Source organism: Bos grunniens, chromosome 2 (assembly GCF_055505025.1).
Source record: "Bos grunniens cultivar Pamir isolate PY7600 chromosome 2, Bosgru_T2T1.0, whole genome shotgun sequence".
In the NCBI taxonomy this organism is placed as follows: domain Eukaryota; kingdom Metazoa; phylum Chordata; class Mammalia; order Artiodactyla; family Bovidae; genus Bos; species Bos grunniens.
The window spans coordinates 62,327,053-62,341,035 of NC_141166.1; positions in this window are offsets into that span (position 1 = coordinate 62,327,053).

Genomic DNA, 13,983 nt, shown 5'->3' on the forward strand with positions numbered 1-13,983 from the left:
TGAGCTGCAGTCCATGGGGTTGCTAAGAGTCAGACATGACTAAGCGACTTCCCTTTCACTTTTCGCTTTCATGCATTGGAGAAGGAAATGGCAATCCACTCCAGTGTTCTTGCCTGGAGAATCCCAGGGACGGGGGAGCCTGGTGGGCTGCCGTCTATGGGGTTGCAGAGAGTCGGACACGACTGAAGTGACTTAGCAGCATATATAAAATAGATAACTAACAAGGATCTACTGTATAGAACAAGAAATTCTACTCCATATTCTATAATGGCTTATATAGGAAAAGAATTTTTTGAAGAGTGGATATGTGTGTGTGCATAACTGATTCACTTTGCTGTACACCTAAAACTAGCACAACATTGTAAATCAACTATTCTCCAATAAAATGTTTAAAAAAATATAAAATTAAGCTAAAATTAAACAAAGTACTCCTCCCAGATTAGTTGCAAACTTGTTCACATCTCCTAGAGTTTCATGGCCCCACCTGGTAGTTAGCAGTGAGTATGGCTGTCAGTCATGCAAAATGTGACTAGTCCAAACTGAAATGTGCTATAAGGGTAAAAACAGTATGAATTTCTAATGAAGACTTGGTTAAAAAATGTAAAATATTTAAATAGTATGTTTTGATTAGTTGCTGTTCAATCGCTAAGTCATGTCTGACTGTTTACAACTTCATGAGCTGCAGCACACCAGGCTTCATTGTCCTTCACTGTCTCCCTGAGGAAACTTCATCGTTTAAAGAAGTTTTGGGTTCACAACATCCATGCCCTCACATATTTCCACCCTTCATATCATCTGTGTTTTAAAAGTGATTAACCTGTACTGACACATTATTATCACCCACAATTAACAGTGTACATTAGGTTGACTTTTGGCGTTATCCATTCTATGGAATTGAACCAATGTAAAATGACATTTATCCACCATGACAATGTCATAGAAAATAATCCCACTGACCTAAAAAGTCCTCTGTACTCTACTTTGTCATTCTTTCCTCCCCACTAACTGCTGGCAACCACTGACCTTTTTACTATCTCCATAGTTTTGCCTTTTCCAGAATGTCTATAAATTGGAATCATATAGTAGGTTGTCTTCTCAGATTGACTTTTTTCACTTAGGATATGTGTTAATGATTCCTCCATGTGTTTTCATAGCTTGAGAGTACACTTCTTTTTAGTGCTGAATATAGCATTCCTTTGTCTAGACCACAGTTTATTTACCCATTCAGCTACTGAGGGATATATTAGTTGCTTTGAAGTTTTGGCAATTAACTGTAAGGGTGCCATAAACATCCATGTGCAGAATTTTGTTTAGACAAAGTTTTCAGTCCATTTGGGTAAATACTAAGGATTGTGATTTCTGGTAGCTCAGCTGGGTAAAGAATCTGTCTGCAATGCAAGAGACTGCAGTTCAATTTCTGGATCAAGAAGAGCCCCTGGAGAAGGGATAGGCTACCCACTCCAGTATTCTTGGGCTTCCCTGGTGGCTCAGATGGGAAATAATTCACCTCCAAATGCAGGAGATGCAGCAGACATGGGATTAATCCCTGGGTTGGGAAGATCCACTGGAAGAGGAACCGCAACCCACCCCAATATTCTTATCTGAAGAATTCCATGGACAAAGGAACCTGGAGGGCTACTGTCCATGGGGTCGCAAAGAGTCAGACACAATTGAGCAATGCAGGAGACGAAAGAGATGCAAGTTGAATCCCTGGAGGAGGAAATGGCAACCTACTCCAATATTCTTGCCTGGAAAATTCCATGGACAGAAGAGTCTGGTGGATTATAGTCCATGGGGTTGCAAAAGAATTGGACATGAGATGGCAAGAGTGTGTTAAATTTTGAAAGGAACTGCCATAATGTCTTCCAAAGTAACTGTACCATTTTCCATTTCAACCCACAATGAATAAGAGCTCCTGTTACTCCACATCCTCACCAGGATTTGATGCTGTTAGTGTTTGGGATTTGGGGTAGTCTAATAAACACGTAGTGCTATCTCACTGTTGTTTTAATTTGCAGTTCTCTAGTGACATAAAATGGGGACCATCTTTTCATATGCTTAATTGCCGTCTTTGGTTCCAGTGTCTCTCAGCTCTTTGGTCTACTTTTAACCGGGTTGTTCATTTTCTTATTGTTGAGCTTTATGAATTATTGTATATTTTAGATAACAGCCCTGTAACAGATGTTTCTTATGCAGATATTTTCCCAGATCTGTGACCTGTTTTCTTATTGTCTTAATCAATAATATTTATTCATCTTGATTACATATTTAAATGATTTTTTAAAAAATAATGATTAAGCTTTGATATACTGAATTAAATAAAGGATATTATTAAAATTCATTTTACTATTCTATCTTTGACTTTTCTTAACGTGGCTAATTAAAATTGTTAAGTTTATAAGTGATTTTGACATTTTTGTTCAAATTTTATTCCTGTTGAGCACAGTAGCCTAGAATATTACACTTGTCTTTTGAAAAATCTCCCATTTCATTGTGAAGCCTGCTGCAGAAAGCAAGTATCAAGAGTTCTGAGATAAAAAGTATAGTAATGAAGTGAATTGTGCAGACCATTGAAAATAATTTACTGAAAAAAATGATCCTTCTGTGTTATTGCAGTCAAGAAAACTATCATGAAAAAGGAAACAGTTGCCCCAAGTCAATTACACTAGCAAAAGCAAATGTTATTGTTTTTATTCAAGATTGAATATCTGTAGGATTATGGGCTCATAACAGGAGCTGAGTGTCAAGTATTTTCTTCATTTCTAAAGTCATGCATCTATAAACTTTCTTAAAATAACTGTTTGCCCCCTATATATCAGACATCACTTCTTACCTACCTCCCTCAGATTCTTCTGGACTCTTCTGTTTCAATGCCTGGTCTTCTTGTTGCTTGAGTAGCTCTCAGTAGTCATGGAGAACATGGGGCCCCAGAAGTCCTGGTTCCTCCTGTCATCAGTAGACTTGAATGAAGAACCACACTGTACATGGTCTGGTTATCTGGATGACTGTCAGTGTAGCCAGGTAGTGCAGTCCAGATCCATGAAGAGGGAAAGAGGGGGTTTCCCTTTAATAAATCTTGATCAATAGGAATCAGAAAATAGCAATTATGCACAGATTCATCCCTTGACACATCTTACTCTCTTCTGGCACAGCCATCTAGAGTAAGCCTGCAAAGCAGTGAGCCTGCTCTCACTGACCACTCCCAGGTGCTTCCTCCCTGCTTCATGTACCTGCTGCTGCAAATGTCTGATTCCAAACTTAGGATGTGAGCTATAAGTGGGACAAAAAGAGAAGAAAAGCTGTCAGTTAAAAAGTAGTTGAGGTCATGGAGCAAAGGCCTCATGACTTGGAGGTGATAACTGGAGTGAGGACAGCAAAAACAGATTTCTCCAATTTTAAAAAAGATTGTTTATTTCAAACTAAAAGGTTTTTTTTTTTTTTAATTTTCATGCAAAATGAGAGAGACTACCTTTCTAAAGTATATTTCTGAATTCAGTTAACTGTCTCAAGTTGAACTAAACTAGCTTCTGTTTAGTTATTTTTACTTTGCATTTTTTTACTATACAGTCAGAGTTAAAATAACATTTCTCCAATAGAAAGCTAATCTGACTTATTCTTAGGTCAGCTCCTGCTAGTTGTGAATGTGACAGGAAAGCTGTCTCATTAGTGCTCTATACATGCTTGTGTTGGAAGACTTAGCATCCTATTTTACTTTGCTATTTGGCATTTTTCTCTTTAATGTGTAATCTATTGAGAGAAGCAAATCCTCAACTCATCCTGCTCAGTGGTAAGTAAAGAAATTGCTAATTATCTCATCGTGAATCCACAAGTACTGTAAAATGTGGTTTGGGTGTTTTGTCTACAGTATTAATGAACTAACACACATTCTTTCATGTGTTGATATAGAGGTGGAATGTCTACTGATACTAGCCTTTGTATTCATACTGGGCATAATAATTCAGTATACAAAGGAAAAGTTCTTTCAATTGTTTGTAAGCGGCTGGGATACAGTTTTGGCACATTTTCATGGGAGCAAATTTAAAAAGCAGCTGCTGAGAAGAAAAAAAAAAAAAAAGAAAACAGAAAAGCTGGAAAAGAACATAGTATACCCAAGAGAAGGACCCTTCTAAAAGAAAAGTCACCTATAGTATAGAATAGGGAACTCTACTCAGTGCTCTGTGGTGACCTAAATGGGAAGAAAATCCAAAAAAGAGGGAATATATGTATACATTTAGTTGATTCACTTTTGGGTATAGTAAAAACTCATTATAAAGCAAGTATATTCTAATAAAAATTAAATACAAATTAAAAAGAAGTCACAAATGGGCCAAACTTTGGGCTGAATTCTGCTCACAGACAAGTTTTCTTCAGCTTATTTAAAATTTTAAATAAAATGAATTAGTTGGAAAATTTAAAAATTGACAGATTTCACATAATAATGCAATCCATATTTCTGACTTCTTCTGAAGAAGAGGTTCATGGAGCAAACTGGTCCTTCGTTCCATGTGGCTTCTATTGTAGGAAGCAGAGGATTATGCTCTGGCCAGTTCACCTTGATCTACTTCCCTCATCATTTTATCTGCTTGCCACCTGAAGCTATTGATGTTTGCACTCTCTGTTAAGAATTTCTCCACATTTAAATTGCATCTGTGAAGAAGGCAATGGCAACCCACTCCAGTGTTCTTGCCTGGAGAATCCCAGGGACGGGAGAGCCTCGTGGGCTGTCGTCTATGAGGTCACACAGAGTTGGACATGACTGAAGCGACTTAGCAGCAACAGCAGCAGCAAATTGCATCTGAGTTGACAAACATATCTTTACCATTGAGATCTTCTAGGACAGTGGTTTTCAAATTTGACCACATGCTGAGGTCAACTACAAAGCTTTAAACATTCTCATGTGTTACTCGGAGAAGGCAATGGCACCCCACTCCAGTACTCTTGCCTGGAAAATCCCATGGTCGGAGGAGCCTGGTGGGCTGCAGTCCATGGGGTCGCTAAGAGTTGGACACGATTGAGCGACTTTACTTTCACTTTCACTTTCATGCATTGGAGGAGGAAATGGCAACCCACTCCAGTGTTCTTGCCTGGAGAATCCCAGGGACGGTGGAGCCTGGTGCGCTACCGTCTATGGGGTTGCACAGAGTCGGACAAGCAACTTAGCAGCAGCATGTGTTACTTGAAAATGGCATCCTAACTCCTGTGTGTAAATTTTGTCTCAAATTGATGAAAGCAACAATTCTCAAGTGTCTTCCAGAGGATGTACCACAGGGATAGCTGCCTATAGTTGTTTTTCTCCAACTTGTTTGTGGACTGGGCTCCATGGTAGATTGTACTGTCTACCATGGTCCCCAGATATATTCCAGTTCATATATTTTTAAAATTTTCCCTGTCTTTATTGAGATAGATCTGCACTTGGGTCTGGGAAGACTTGTGACTTATTTGTAACCAGTGGAACCGAATGGGAGTGACTCTGTGCATTTGAGGCAAGGAAATACAGGTGATGCTATTTCTACCTTTTTCCCTAAGACTCTTACATTTGAAGCCCTGAGACACCATGTAAGAAGAACAACTGCCAGGAGACCACCTTGTAAGGAAGTGCAAATGAGTTGACACAGGAAGAACACCTGCAGAGATGAAAAGAGAGAGAAGCATGCCTGCCCTGCCATCACAACCCATCACTGTTCTGGCTGTAACCATCATCCGGCTACAACTGACTGAGAGACTCTTAGCAGGAACTCCTTACCATAAACTCCTGAAACTCTTTACTAACAGAAATTTGAGTTATAATAATAAAATCATAGTTGTTGCTTTAAGCCACTAAGTTTTGGGATGATGTATTTATTTAGCAACAGTCAGTGGAACACTTTTATTCTACTGCTCATTCCTTGGCCCTGAAATGTCCTACATAATCAGTGGTGTGCTGGTAAATGATTAACAGCCAGATCTCTGGACAAGAAAGCCCTGATTTGTAGTAGCGCTGGCTGATCACCTCAATATCATTTTGACTACCAGTGGGATACAATTCAAAGCAGAGTTGGAAGGAGTTACACAGCAGCACACCATCGTGGCTGTTCCATAGTTATAGTCACAATAGCTGTAACTACTCTCAAGAGCATAGATATTAGTAAATTGTAGAAAGTAATTTTAAGATCATTTACCCTTATTTTTAATACAGTTTGCTTAATTTTAGATGTATATAACTCAATATCTAATACCAGCTGTGTCTAACAACAAGATCACCAAATTCCTGCACAATCAGCCCTCAGCCCAGGATGTCATTGTGCTTCCCTTCTGTATCACGTTGCGTGCTTCTCAGCTCTAAACAGTTAATGCTCAGAACCATTTCAAATTACAGATAAGGTGGATTTTGCACACAGGTGTCTCACATCCAATCTATTGCCTCTCCCATCATTTCTCTGACCTCCAAAAATCTGATTATCCATAAGTATCAACACTGAAACCCATATCCCAAATCAGCTAAGATTTATGAGTAGTATGTCTTACAGGTACCTCATGTCCAGTTGATGAAAAGCTGAAGTTATGGTCCTTCTCATCACCCCTTTTTCCTTCTGTCTTCCTTATCTTGAAAGAACTGGTCGCGCAGAATCTTTGAATTCCACCCTCTCTCTCCATGACTAATCATCAGGAAATCCTGTTACTCCACTTCCCTCATGCTTCTCAACTTTCTTCACTTCTCTCCACTTCAGATGTGACTATTACAGTCCAAGTATTGAAACTTCTTTCTTTTTTTTAGAGAAATACAGTTGATTTACAATGTTACGTTAGTTTCAGGTATACAGCAATGTAATTCAGTTACACATTTATCTTTACCCTTTTCAGATTCTTTTTTAAATTTCATTTTATATTGGAGTATAATTGATTAACAATGTTATGTTAGTTGCAGGTTTATAGAAAAGCAATTCCGTTTTATATATATATATATATATATATATATATTCTTTCTCAAATTCTTTTCCAATTTAGGTTATTACAGAATATTGAGCAGAGTTTCATGTGCTATACAGTAGATCTTTGTTGGTTATTTATTTTATATATAGTGGTGTGGATCTATTAATCCCAACTCCTAATTTATCCCTCCCATAGCTTTCCTCTTTGGTCACCACAAATAAGTTTCTTTTCTATGTCTGTGGGTCTACATGTATTGTATAGTACTGAGGAGTAGTGCTTAATGGTGTCCAACTCTGTGGTCTCATGGACTGTAGCCCAACAGGCTTCTCCATTCATGGGATTTTCCAGGCAAGGATACTGAAGTGAGTTGTCATTTCCTTCTCCAGGGGATCTTCCCAATTCAGAGATTAAAATGGCGTCTCTTGCATCTCCTGCATTGGCAGGCAGATTCTTTACCACTGCACCACTTGGAAAGTTTACATCTGTCATAAATAAATACTCTTATATCTTTTCTTTTAGATTCCACATATAGGTGGTATCATGTGACAGACAATAGAATCTTACTCAGCCACAAAAAATAATGAAATATTGCTATTTGCAACAACATGAATGGACCTAGAAATTATCACACCAAGTGAAATAAACCATACAGACAAAGATAATAGATTTTTTTCTTGCTAGGTTATTTTAGTGACTCCCCTAGCAGCCTCTCTACCTTTGGTCTTCTCCTTATTGCTTCTTCTTCTGACCTCAGGGTTACTTTTCAAACCATGCTGTGTTTCTCCAAGCTGTTCCCAATCTTAAGGCTATGAGGATCAGTGGCACAAATCACAGTATTCCTTCCATGTGATTTCATTATCTGGTGGAGACAAACAGAGGAGTTCCCCTGGGGCCCATGCAGGATTTATATTCACATCTGTGTCCGCGCAGTGTCTTAATTTGGATAGCATAGTTAGTTTGACAAATATCCTGAATTTTCCTTTGGATTGTTATCTGCCCTGCTTGTGGAATTTCACTACAGTTGAGGTAAATTGCTCATAGCTCATTTCAGAGATATTTCATCTTTGTATTTATATTCTCTAGCTAACCCCACCAATGGAAGTTGAAATATATTTGAGAGATATTTGGTATTGTCTAGAGACTAGTCTTTTACACCCAAGGATAGAACAGGAGTAATGCAATTACGGACACTTGATTTAATGTTTGGAGAAAAGTTTCCCTAGAGAGTTGTGTTACTTTGATCAAACTTAATTTAAACAATAGAATCATCTGGGGCTGATTTCTGTGGCCATCAAATTAAAAAGAAAATCAGCTTGTTTACTCAAACTCTACCTCTAAGCTGTGTCACTTCATTTAAGTAACAGTAGCTGCATAAGCAAAAATATATTGGATTTTTTATTAACCCTAATTCATATATTCAGTATCTTAATCTTAATCCTGAAGTACTTAGGTTCAGCAAGAGTTGCTAAAATGAATAAAATTCATTGGATCATAAAAGAAGATAGAAAAGTTAAATGATCTGAAATACATTTTATATGAGACTTTCATTTTTCAATAAAGCTTCCGAAAACATGCCTATATTCTACAGGATAGAATATATTACAGTCACATTGGAGATTTCAATAACTTCGAATGCTCACAAAAGATTATTTAGGTGTTTATAACTGAAGGGAAATGTTTTCCATCAAAATCTGCTGAATTATGTTTTCCAGGAATATCTTTCCAATACAATCTTCACACAGTGAGCAAAAAAGAAAAAGCTTTAGAAGACAATCTATCTTGGAAAGAATAACAGATTTTACTGAAGGATCTTCATGTTCTTAATTCTTATATAGAGAGTTTTTCAGTACTTGAAAATCTGCCTCAACACAGACACAATTGCTGTTTTTCCCTTCTGGTGTCTGCCTACTGAATGCTATTTTGTGCTTGTCAACCACATCCAAGTGTTGTCAGCCCCCCATTTGTCAAGGGCACAAATGCTACCTGCAAGCCTTTACAGCTTCACCTCAAAAAAAAAAAAAAAATCGCATTTCCACGCAACTGTAATGGAACTTCTTGGTATGCCACTTTGTTTTCATTGTTTCCCAAATAAACTGGGATGGATTCTGAGCTTCCAGTAGAAAATAAATTAGGATGAACCATCACAGGGTGTTACTTGGATTCTCAAGGTGTGCCACTCATCATGTGCTACCATCATTTGCTACCAAGAACACTGATGTACACTTTAATGGTGGTTGAAATTTACTGAGCACTTACTGTATCCCAGGTCCAGTGCTCAGCATTTTATATTTTAACTCATACATATTCCCCTACAAACTCTAGGAGGCATAGATACAATGATTATGCTTTGAAATTTATTTAATATTATTACTGGAAAGAGGTTTAGATTAATTCAAAGAAGGGTAACATCTCATTTATCACCGGCAAAACACTGTAGCTTGATCTTAGAGCTTCTAAACATCCACATTGATCCCCCACTTAGCATTCACTTATTCTTTTTGGTTAAAAGTAAGTCAGATATAACATATCCCATTTTGAAATCACAGTGTACAGGAGCATAGATTAGGAAGAACAGAGATGCAGACTCCAATGTCAATTCTGTCACCACCCTGTATGATCCTGCATTGATGGATTCATTTCTTTGATTCAATTTCTGTGCATGTAAAATAGTTAGATATTTACTTAAAAGAGTTTTTGAAGATTTAAAAGTTAATGATATATAATTAGCTGACACCTAGTGAGTTCTTAAGAGATATTGATTCTCTGACCTCTTCTGTCCTGGCAATAACTTCTTCCTGCATTTGAGGTTAATTAAATTTAATTTTCTATATGAAAAATATAGTACATAAAGTCTTTTTCAAAAACCATCTGTAATTGCAAAGGAGAAGGATTACTAGACTTGAATCCAAGTACCCTGAGTTTGAGTCTTAAATGGAGCAAACAGTTATCTCCGGTTGAGTCATTAAACTGCTCTGAACTAGCTTCATTGTTTGTAAAAATGTACATATAAGAAACTCATTTCCTCATAAATATTTCATGTAGTCAAAGCCACTGAAAAAACTCTTTGAAACTCAATGTAGTATTATAACATTTGTGAAATGATTTTGTGTCACACTTGTACAGGCATTTTTGAGTGTCTTTTTGTTTTTTTTAAACTAGATAGTTGACCACAGCTATTTGTGATCATTAGCAACAGAACCTAAGCCAAGACCAATCAAGATCAACCTAGAAGAGTAAAGTTAACAATGTGGATTTAAATTCTTAAAAATATAATAAATACCTGTTGCTATGTCTTTAAGACTGAAACCATTTGTTACACAATAGCTTACTGATACATCTGTATTTTAAACTCTGGTTCATTTCCTACTGATTCCCTGCAAGTTCCCTAATTCTCCTGGACCAAAATAATTTCATCTTCTTCTGAATGTCTATGGCATACAACATTTCCTCCACTCAGTTTTCAGTTCAGTCACTCAGTCCTGTCTGACTCTTTGTGACCCCATGGACTGCAGCATGCCAGGTCTCCCTGTCTGTCACCAACTCCCAGAGTTTAACTCAAACTCATGTGCATTGAGTCAGTGATGCCGTCCAACCATCTCATCCTCTGTCGTCCCCTTCTCCTCCCACCTTCAATCTTTCCCAGCGTCAGGGTCTTTTCAAATGAGTCAGCTCTTCGCATCAGGTGGCCAAAGTATTGGAGCTTCAGCTTCAACATCAGTCCTTCCGATGAGTATTCAAGATTGATTTTCTTCAGGATTGACTGGTTGTATCTTCTTGCAGTCCAAGGGACTCTCAAGAGTCTTCTCCAACACCACAGTTCAAAAGCATCAATTCTTTGGTGCTCAGCTTTCTTTATAGCCCAACTCCCACTTCCATACATGACTACTGGAAAAACCATAGCCTTGATTAGCTAATTGACAATTAATACCTCAAAGTGCATGCATACATTTTTATATCCCCAATCATATAACAATGCCTTGTTTAAGAGAATCTGGTCCTCATTCAATCCATAGTTCCTAACTCATGACTTTATGCAGCTCAGGGAACATATAAATATTCATTCCTTTGATTAACACACTTTTGTTTATACCACATCTGAGTAGATACCATTTCACACCAGTCAGAATGGCTGCCATCCAAAAGTCTACAAATAATAAATGCTGGAGAGGGTGTGGAGGAAAGGGAACCCTCTTACACTGTTGGTGGGAATGCAAACTAGTACAGCCACTATGGAGAACAGTGTGGAGATTCCTTAAAAAACTGGAAATAGAACTGCCTTATTATCCAGCAATCCCACTGCTGGGCATACACACTGAGGAAACCAGAAGGGAAAGAGACACGTGTACCCCAATGTTCATCGCAGCACTGTTTATAATAGCCAGGACATGGAAGCAACCTAGATGTCCATCAGCAGATGAATGGATAAGAAAGCTGTGGTACATATACACAATGGAGTATTACTCAGCCATTAAAAAGAATACATTTGAATCAGTTCTAATGAGATGGATGAAACTGGAGCCTATTATACAGAGTGAAGTAAGCCAGAAGGACAAACACCAATACAGTATACTAACGCATATATATGGAATTTAGAAAGATGGTAACGATAACCCTGTATACGAGACAGCAAAAGAGACACTGATGTATAGAACAGGCTTATGGACTCTGTGGGAGAGGGAGAGGGTGGGAAGATTTGGGAGAATGGCATTGAAACATGTGAAATGTCATGTATGAAACGAGATGCCAGTCCAGGTTCAATGCACGATGCTGGATGCTTGGGACTGGTGCACTGGGACGACCCAGAGGGATGGTATGGGGAGGGAGGAGGGAGGAGGGTTCAGGATGGATTTTCTTTTAAAAAATTAAAAAATATATATATATAAAAAAATAAAATAAAATAAAGTGGCATTATATTCACTGTACAGGACTAGTTCCCAATAATTCTGACTTAATTAAATTAGGATGAGTTCCAGGTATTGGTATTTCAGGTCATTATATATATATATATATATATATATCTCCAGGGTTAACAATCACAACTTTCAGCTTGGCCCTGAATGGATTAAGTCTTTAGGTGACTTTTTTTAAGACAATGGGGATTTCCCTGGCAGTCCAGTGGTTAAACCTCTATGCTTATACAGCAGGGGTTGAGTGTTCAATCCATGGTCAGGGAACTAAGATCCCTGCATGCTAGGATCCCACAAGCTGGGTGACCAAAAAAAAAAAAAGGCATTTATCCTGCTATATTTACTTGCTCCCAGTAAAAATCAATTACTACCCCTTAAAAAATATGCTCAGTCTTTTCATTTATTAACATCCTCCTGCACCAGTCAGTCAGTTCCTGTGTTTCATTCCTGTTCTCAAGCAGAGATATGTGAACTCTCTGGTTCTCTTTATACTTCAAATGCAAACAAATCCTTTAAAATCAAATTGATTCAGCAGAGAGGAAGAAATAGTGTAGAGAGGTATGTTGATATTTTTATAACTTCTAAGTGAACAATCCATTTTAAATGATTAATTCCATTACACTGCAATTTATGTCTAGTGCTAGCTAATGAAACAAATTAGTTTCACCATCAATTCAATCCTCTTCCTTTTCTTACATGCTCTTATTAGCTTCATCCTGAAAGTTTTGCTACAATAATTTCTCTGCCACACCAGTTGTACCATTACTGGACTTTCCTTATTGATTACTGAAAATTCAGATGTAAAAAAGATAGATGAGCAGGAAGTTGGCTACCAGGACCAGTTTACAGTCTGGGGCAAACAAGTCATCAACAAGATATTTATTCTCTTGTCTATTTATTATCTAGAGGAAATGGTATATTTCTGACCCTACATACATTAAACAGCTCTGACAGATACATAGGTTCTAAAACAGTTTTCGGGAATGATTTATTGATTTATTCCATTAAACAATAATGCTAAAAATGTTGCAATACCTTTCTGTATGTATAGTGCTTTCTCATCTACTATCTTTAATCTTCATGGAAAACCTAAGAATGCAGAAATGTAGACACTTTAAATATGTTCTATTAATGAAGAAACTATGAGTCAAAGGGTTTATGTAAGTGACCTTAGGCTCCTTAGCGGAACTAGACTTTTCCTTTCCTCATTATCCTTCAAAGGCAAGAATCATAAATCAAGAAGGTGGACTGGGGAAAACTGACTGGTAAGTTGTGAAGTAAAGACAGATGATTCTTTATCAAAAAGAACTATCTCATCCATCCTCTCAAATATTGGAATGGGAAACTTTACCCTGAATGTTCCACTGAATGCCCACAGTATCCGAAATGCCCACACATAAGGTACACATTGTCTGACATATCAAGCAATGTTTTGAATACATAATTCATTGAGTCTCATGGAGGCAACATTTAAATCCAATTTCTCCCAGATGCACACATCATATTAAATTAATATGTCTATAATGTTAGGCAACAAGTCACATAAGTCTAGCATAAATACATTTTGACAGTCAAGGGAAGAGTGGATTCAAAGGCTCTTTAGAAAAGAAACCAGAGGAATATTGAAACAAGGGTCCTTGGAGTTAGTATTCAGAGAAGCAGGATGGAAAGTGGGTGACGCACTAGCCAGTACCCCAAACACTTCAAGGAGGATATGGGATCAGCATTTCTTCTCCATTATCTGCAGCGTGCCATACCTTGAGAGCATGAAGTAATGTAAAGGATATCAACTTGGCAATAAGAGAGGCAAAATTCCTTTCATCACTGTATCAGCTGAAAGACACTGAAAAGTTGTTTCATCTTTCTGAACCTCTGTGTCATTATTTCAGAAAAACATGTGGCCATTGATTAAATGAACTAAGAAGATTTAAAAAGTTCCCCAGAATAATGAGTGCTCAAAATTGCTTCCCCCACTTTCCCATCTTCCTTTCTTATTCCTAGGAACTATTACATTCCCCAAATCATCTAAGTTGTAAAATATTTATCTTTAGTAGTTCAAAGTTCAGAATATGCAGTCATATATGTGCATGCATGCTCAGTTGCTCAGTCATGTCCGACTCTTTGTGATCCCATATACTGTAGCCCACCAGACTCCTCTGTCCATGGC